Below are 8,756 nucleotides of genomic sequence, written 5' to 3'. Positions count from 1 at the left end.
ATTTCAACTTTGGTGAATCTCACAATTATGTGTCTTGGAGTTGCTCTTCTTGAGGAGTATCTTTGTGGCATTCTCTGTATTTCCTGAATTTGAATGTTGGCCTGCCTTTCTAGGCTGGGGAAGTTCTCCTGGATAATATCCTGCAGAGTGATTTCCAACTCGGTTCCATTCTCCCCATCACTTTCAGTTATACCAATCAGACATAGATTTGGTCTTTTCACATAATCCCATATTTCTTGGAGGCTTTGTTCATTTCTTTTTACTCTTTTTTCTCTAAACTTCTCTTCTCACTTCATTTCATTCTTTTTATCTTCAATCACTGATACTGTTTCTTCCAGATGATTGAGTCAGTTACTGAAACTTGTGTATTTGTCATGTAGTTCTCGTGTCATAGTTTTCATCTTTATCAGGTTGTTTATGGGCTTCTCTGCATTGGTTATTCAGTCATCCATTCATCAAATCTTTCTTCAAGTTTTTTAGTTTCTTTGCGCTGGGTTTGTAGTTCCCCCTTTAGCTCTGAGAAGTTTGATCCACTGAAGTCTTCTTCTCTCAATTTGTCAAAGTCATTCTCCGTCTAGCTTTGTTCCATTGCTGGTGAGGAACTGCATTCCTTTGGAGGGGGAGAGGCGCTCTGATTTTTTGAATTTTGAGCTTTTCTGCATGCTTTTTCCCCATCTTTGTGGTTTTATCTACCTTTCGTCTTTGATGATGGTGACGTACAGATGGGGTTTTGGTGTGGATGTCCTTTCTGTTTGTTAATTTTCCTTCTAACAGTCAGGACCTTCAGCTGTAGGTCTGTTAGAGTTTGCTTGAAGTTCACTCCAGTTAGGCTACTCCCAGTTAGGCTCTCCCAGTTAGGCTACTCGGGGGTCAGGGACCACTTGAGCAGGCAGTCTGTCCGTTCTCAGATCTCAACCTCCGTGCTAGAATCACTACTCTCTTCAAAGCTGTCAGACAGGGACATTTACATCTGCAGAGGTTTCTGCTGTTTTTCTTTAGCTATGCCCTGTCCCCGTAGGTGGAGTCTACAGAGGTAGGCAGACCTCCTTGAGCTGCCGTGGGCTCCACCCAGTTCGAGCTTCTGGCTGCTTTGTTTACTTACTTAAGCCTCAGCAATGGTGGGCGCCCCTCCCCCAGCCTTGCTGCTGCCTTGCAGTTAGATCTCAGACTGCTGTACTAGCAGTGAGGGAGGCTCTGTGGGCGTGGAACCCTCCCAGCCAGTCGCAGGATATAATCTCCTGGTGTGCCATTTGCTAGGACCTTTGGAAAAGCGCAGTATTAAGGTGGGAGTGACCCGATTTTCCAGGTGTTGTGTGTCATGGTTTCCCTTGGCTAGGAAAAGGAATTCCATTCCCCCTTGCACTTCCTGGGTGGGGTGATGCCTTGCCCTGCTTTGGCTCTTGCTCATTAGGCTGCACCCACTGTCCTGCACTGACTGACTGACACGCCCCAGTGAGATGAACCTGCTATCNCAGTTAGATCTCAGACTGCTGTACTAGCAGTGAGGGAGGCTCTGTGGGCGTGGAACCCTCCCAGCCAGTCGCAGGATATAATCTCCTGGTGTGCCATTTGCTAGGACCTTTGGAAAAGCGCAGTATTAAGGTGGGAGTGACCCGATTTTCCAGGTGTTGTGTGTCATGGTTTCCCTTGGCTAGGAAAAGGAATTCCATTCCCCTTGCACTTCCTGGGTGGGGTGATGCCTTGCCCTGCTTTGGCTCTTGCTCATTAGGCTGCACCCACTGTCCTGCACTGACTGACTGACACGCCCCAGTGAGATGAACCTGCTATCTCGCTTGGAAATGCAGAAATCACCCGTCTTCTGTGTCGCTCATGCTGGGAGCTGGAGGCTGGAGCTGTTCCTATTCGGCCATCTTGGCACTCCCCCCCAATATATATTATATATGTAACACACTCAGACACGGACACACAGTGCATACAGTTGGTTCTCACTTTGCATAGTAGTGTGGAGCTCTAAAAATGACTGTAAAAGCAGAAACCAGGCTAGAAATCCCTTTTTGTTTTTTCTTGGGACAGTCTCACTCTGTTGCCCAAGCTGGAGTGCAGTGGCATGATCATGGCTCACTGCAGCAGCCTCGACCTCCCAGGCTTAAGAGATCCTTGCATCTCAGCCACCCACGTAGCTGGGACTACAGGTGCATGCCACCATGCCTGGCAAATTTTTGTGCTTTTTTTTTTTTTAGTTTTTAGTTTTGGAGAGATGGGATCTCCCCATATTGCCTAGGCTGGTCTTAAACTCCTGGGCTCAAGCCATCTGCCTGCCTTGGCCTCCCAAAGTGCTGGAATTATAGGTTGTTAGCTACCACACCCAACCTAGAAATCTTTTTTTTTTTTTTGAGACGGAGTCTTGCTCTGTCGCCCAGGCTGGAGTGCAGTGACCGGATCTCAGCTCACTGCAAGCTCCGCCTCCTGGGTTTACGCCATTCTCCTGCCTCAGCCTCCCGAGCAGCTGGGACCACAGGCACCCGCCACCTCGCCCGGCTAGTTTTTTTTTTGTATTTTTTAGTAGAGACGGGGTTTCACCGTGTTAGCCAGGATGGTCTCGATCTCCTGACCTCGTGATCCGCCCGTCTCAGCCTCCCAAAGTGCTGGGATTACAGGCTTGAGCCACCGCGCCCGGCCCAACCTAGAAATCTTAACTGATGGGAAGAATTTCAGTTTTTTAATGACCTTTAGAAATGTTTGTCAAGGCCAGGCAGGGTGGCTCATGTCTGTAATCCTAGCACTTCGGGAGGCTGAGGCAGGTGGATCACTTTGAAGCCAGGAGTTTGAGACCAGCCTGGCCAACATGGCAAAACCCTGTCTCTACTAAAAATACCAAGAAAAAAATGTTTGTCAAAGCATTAAAAAACACTTTTATTATTGGTTGTAAGTATATGTGGAACTGAAAAAATGGTACAAACTAGTATTTATTTAGTACCAGGTTCCCTGTCACTCAATCCAGCTGCCTAGAATGTCTTAAATGGCAGTGGGGTCAGCATTCCCATGGTCAGCTGTTTCTTCTACACCTGTATTGATATGTCCAGTTTGAATTTCACTTCTGCTGTAATCACTTTTCATTTCTTTACTGCTCTCTCATCTTTGTTTTGGCCAATTTCCTTTTCCTTTGGTTTTGAGATGCAGTCTCAATCTGTCACCCAGGGTGGAGTGCAGTGGCATGAACTTGGCTCACTGCAACCTCCACCTCCCAGGTTCAAGTGATTCTCCTGCCTCAACCTCCTGAGTAGCTGAGATTACAGGCACATGCCACCACGCCCAGCTAATTTTTGTATTTTTAGTAGAGATGGGGTTTCACCATGTTGGTTAGGCTGGTCTCGAACTCCTGAAGTAAAGACCTGCCTGCCTTCACCTCCCAAAGTACTGAGATTACAGGTATGAGCCACTGCAGCCAGCCTCCTTTACCTTTTAATCATTTTTGCAAAATGTCTTAGGGATTTGTTGCTGGGAGATAAGGAGGCCCTACACAATTACATGCTTTGTGATTTGTGTATGAACTGAGTGACAGATGTGAGTGGTTAGCCACTAGCTGACTTTGAAAGAACGACACGATTAGTCATTGATCTTGGTGTGCATCTATTATTAATGTGGTGATCTGTGGACTTAAGAGCTAGGAGTGAAGTTTGTACTTTATGCAGTTACAGGTAATATACCATGCTAAATGAAATCTGGCCTATGTTGTTGGGACACTGGTGTTACTTAACTGAATTGTCATAACTGAAATTCCTGCATATCAGAATCATGCAAAGCGTGGACCTCCTGGGTATACATCTATATTCATACATACCTATCTATTGCTACAAATATGTGGATGCTGAAACTTTTTTCCTGGCAGGGTGAGTCATCAAATACTTTGGCGACCACTTGTTTAAGGGAATAATCCCCAAATTGCCACATAATTCCATTCCCTAAACAGCTTGAGGAATTTATATCATTAAAGCTGCAACTTGACCAGGTGCAGTGGTAAACAGCTGAGAATGGTAATGCTCATTGTACTATCCCATAAAATGCTTAGTAAGAAAACTGCCCATATTTCAATATCTTGAAGTGTCTACATGGGAAGCCTCGAGTGCCAGCACTTTGGGAGGCCAAGGTGGGCAGATCACCTGAGGTCAGGAGTTCGAGACCAGCCTGGCTGACATGGAGAAACCTCGTTTCTACTAAAAATACAAAAATTAGCTGGGCATGGTGACGGGTGCCTCTAGTCCCAGCTACTTGGGAGGCTGAGGCAGAAGAATCTCTTGAAACCAAGAGGCAGAGGTTGCAGTGAGCCGAGATTGTGTCACTACACTCCAGTCTGGGTGACAGAGCAAGATTCTCTCCAAAAAAAGAAAAAAAAAAAAAAAAAGCTCAAAAAGTGTCGTAGGTGTTTTAATATCCACAACATAAACTAGTGTGGATTCATGCATATAATATATTTTTATCTGTGTGTCTTATGTGTGAATTAGAAAATTAACTGGGTATTTTACTGTTTTTTCTTTCTCCCACAAAATATGACATAAAATAGAGAATATAGTAAACATCCTATATTAACTTTTTCTGATCTCAACAGTCAACATGGCAAATAATTAGTTCCTACATATCTTTTCTGTCTTCTACTTTTTTTCATTGGAACCCAATAGAATCAAACATTAAAATCCTCACTTTAATAACCATGATGACTTAATTCTTGTAAATCATTGTGTTCTTTTTATATATTAATACAGTCTTTTATGTGAAATAATATTTGATACATTTTAAGTATTGCAGGTAGCCGAAGGCCTGTGGGACGTGACTAACTCAGCATTCCACTGGAGGCTGTATGATCAAACAGTGAACTGTTTCTCATGAATGCAGGATGTGGGCAAACTCACGCTGCCCCACCACCAGAAGGTTTGCTGAGGGACATCACTCCCTGGCGCCGGCTCCTTGAAGTTATCTATTGAGAAAATTAGTGCCTATTGTTCAAAGGATGCAGTCTTGCAAGCCTCCTGTGAACCAAATGGCCGACTGAAAATTACCCAACAATCATTCCCCCTTTCTCGCTATCTCTTTTGCCTAATAAATATAGAGGACTGTGTAAAGCTCAGGGTCCTTGTTCACTAGAGGCACGGTGCCCCTGACCCTTTTTTCCAAATATACTCTTTTGTCTCTTGTCTTCTATTCCTGCGTTCACCCCACTTCGTTCAGTCCAATAGGTCCGCGGCAAGTAACCTACTACAAGCATTTTCCTCTACCATTTCGTGGCATATATTAATGTAAATGACCATTGTTATTGAGGTGCCTTTTCAATAAAGAAGCCTAACAGTGTTTTTGTTAGCCACACTTAAAAAAAAAAAAAAAACAAACAATTATTTACATGAAAAATGCAGTGATCAAGTGCATAATTTTTACATTTAGCACAGCCTGAATCAGTTTAAGGAAACAGCTGAGAACGGTAACGCTCATTGTACTATCCCATAAAATGCTTAGTAAGAAAACTGCCCATATTTCAATATCTTGAAATGTCTACATGAGAAGCCTTGAGTGTGCCAAGCTTCACTTGTATGTAACCCAGGAACTATTCGTATGTAGCATACCTGTGTTGTTATTTGCCATTACTTCCTAGTACTGGCAACCTGGTATGGTACAGGAGTTAGCCAAAAGTTTTTATAAAATACTATAAATACTTTAACCTTCCAGGCCACATACTGATTTCTGTCACTTTTTTTTAACCCCCCATCCCACAATCTTAGCTCATGGTTCATTGAAAAAAGATTCTCGGCCAGATTTGGCCTCTGGGCCAAAGTTTGCTTACCCCTGATACAGTGGTTAAGAACATAGACCTTGGAACTAGACTTCCTGGGGTCAAATCCCAGGTCTGTTACATATTAGGTGTGTGATCTGGGGCAAATCCTTGAACATAGGTTTAGTTTCCTCTTCTGATAAATTATGATACTAATGTTACCTCCCTCATGGGGTTCTAGTAAGGATTAGTTAAGTTAGTAAAGTACTTGACCAATGTGTAGAACTTTCCAAGTGTTAGCTCTATTATGAGGAGCATTATTCCTTGCAACAGATTTGTAGGAACTTTTGCAGGTTTTGATTTGCTACTCAACAGTTACCCCACTTATTCCATGCTGGCAGTACCTTGATTTTGTTTCATTGTCCACCTAGAATTATTAGTTCACCCTAATTTTGAAAAATGTTTCCTGGCCAGTGAAATACTACCCTAATTTTGAAAAATGTTTCCTGGCCAGTGAAATACTGAGAATGCTGAATGAGATTTGAGACAACACGATTTCATAATGATTAACAGATTTCATAAGACAGCCCTTTGATTTTGCTGAATGTTCTTATGTCTGGACATGTGATTCTATCTTTTGGTCTTGAGGTAAGATCTGACAACAGCAGAACACAAAACTGGGAAGCAGTTGGATTGATGATGTCTCCAGCAGGTAAATTAGCCAACCCTGAAGCTTTATATGAGATAATAGTTTTTTTTAATCAATATACTGGTTTAGTTGGGATTTTCTATTTCTTAGAGCTGAAGGTGGTTTAACCAACTCAGGCATACCTTTTCAAAGAATTATTAATTCAGAAATATTAACAGCAGTCTCTGGGGAGAATATGCTCTTAGGAAGAATTGATTCATAGGTAACTGTGTTTCAGTCCTAGAAATCTCTATGTAGCAAGCCTGATTCTTTGAAGTAAAGTTATTCACTATTCCATTGTAAGAAACAATGAAACTCTGCTTCATTGCACTTTCATTGCATCAGCACAAGAAAATCACTTGGAAATTATCATTATCTCATGTATATCTTACATTTAAAATATGTTTACTAAGTTTAATTGTTCATTGATCTGTCCCTATGTTGTTGCTATGAGGTAAGGATTTAACTTTGTTTTCCCAAATAAATAGCCAGTTTTCTCTACACCATGTGATCAGTTCTCACCTTTCCCACTAATTTGAAATACCATCTTCATGCTAAATGGCCATATATGAGAAGTATTTCTCAGCACCCCACCCCTCTGTTCTTATAGTTACCAACCTGCCTTCATGACCTAAGGACTGGCAGATATTCCAGAGATTTCACATCCTTCTGGCTCAACATTTATTCCAGGAAGGGCATCTAATCCAAGATGGGCCAATAAGAGCCCATGGGTTTTTGTAGTAGGATATCATCACATTCTGTGTGTTGGTGACCTTGGAACTGCCAGTAACACTGTTGAGAAAATGTGTCTACATGAAAAAGTTACCATGTGGACATTTGAAAGGCAGCTGGAGTTGGGATGTTGCATAGTCCAGGAAGCACTGACTCCTTTCTTCTACATACCCTAAAGGCCTGCACCATCATGCCATCATGTTCTTGTACTTTCATTATTAAGCCAACAAATACTAATATCCTTTATGTTTCTGACATTTGTTTCACTGACTTCTTTGTGCTCATACAAAACGTAATGTTTTAGTATGTCTTTATAATACGTTTTTTTCCCCCCAAGACAGAGTCTTGCTCTGTCATCCAGAGCTGGAGTGCAATGGCGTGATCCTGGCTCACTGCAAACTCTGCCTCTCGGGTTCAAGCAATTCTCCTGCCTCAGCCCCCTGAGTAGCTGGGATTACAGGCATGCACCACCACACCAGGCTAATTTTTGTACTTTTAGTAGAGACGGGGTTTCACCATGTTGACCAGGCTGGTCTCCAGCTCCTCACCTCGTGATCCACCCGCCTCAGCCCCACAAAGTGCTGGGATTGCAAGCATGAGCCACCGCGCCCAGCCTATAATACTTTTAATAAAGAATAGCACTTTAGGCCAGGCACAGTGACTCATGCCTATAATCCCAGCACTTTGGGAGGCCAAGGTACGTAGATAGATTGAACCCAGGAGTTTGAGACCAGCTTGGGCAACATAGTGAAAGCCTGTCTCTACAAAATTTATCTGGGCCTGGTGGCATGTGCCTGTAGACCTGGCTACACAGTAGGCTGAGGTGGGAGGATTGCCTGAGCTCAGGGAAGTCGAGGGTACAGTGAGCTGTGCATTGCATCACTGCCCTCCAGCCTGGGCAACAGAGCAAGACCCTCTTTCAAAAACAAAACAAAACAAAAAGTATTTTTTTCTTCAGCATTTTCTATTTCTTGAACTTATTCTTCCCTTATATTTTTGTTAAAGGTTTTATTTACTCCATTTGTTAGTTTTCCCCACCCCATACAAAAGTTTTGTGTTCTGATTGGATTTTCATTACCCTGAGGTGTAAAAGCTTTTCCTTGCTTTCCAAGATCAGGCCGGAGTCCAGGAATTGGGACTCAGGTTGCACCTGTTTTTCCCTCTTCTGGACAGCTCCTCAGAACAACCTCAACATTACCAACTGCCTTGGGGTCAGCTCCCTGAGCCCTGATTTTGCCTCCTCCCTGCCTAGTGGTTCTTCCACAGCAGGTATCTCTTCGTTTCCAGCAAATGGAAGCTTCATCTGGACACCGATGCATCTCCAGGTTTTCTTTCTGTCTGCTCAAAAATGTCTTCAGGATTCCACAATTTGGAGTTATGTATGATTCTATTCAGAGCAGATTTTCCCACTCTGAATGTGGAGACAGTATTGAGCCTTTGGACTCTAACCTCAACTTGTTATTTGCTTGTCCGACTGAGCAACATTCTAACCACTGCCTACCTGCCTATTAATCTTTACTAATAAGGCTTTGTCTTGTTGGTTAGCTGACAGCTTTCACTAAGCCATCTGTCTGACCATAGTTGTCTGTGTGACTAACAGAGATGAATGGATTAAGG

The sequence above is a fragment of the Rhinopithecus bieti genome, unplaced genomic scaffold (genome assembly GCF_001698545.2).
Source record: "Rhinopithecus bieti isolate Rb0 unplaced genomic scaffold, ASM169854v2 scaffold_40838, whole genome shotgun sequence".
NCBI classification, from domain to species: Eukaryota; Metazoa; Chordata; class Mammalia; order Primates; family Cercopithecidae; genus Rhinopithecus; species Rhinopithecus bieti.
This window is presented reverse-complemented; position numbering follows the sequence as displayed.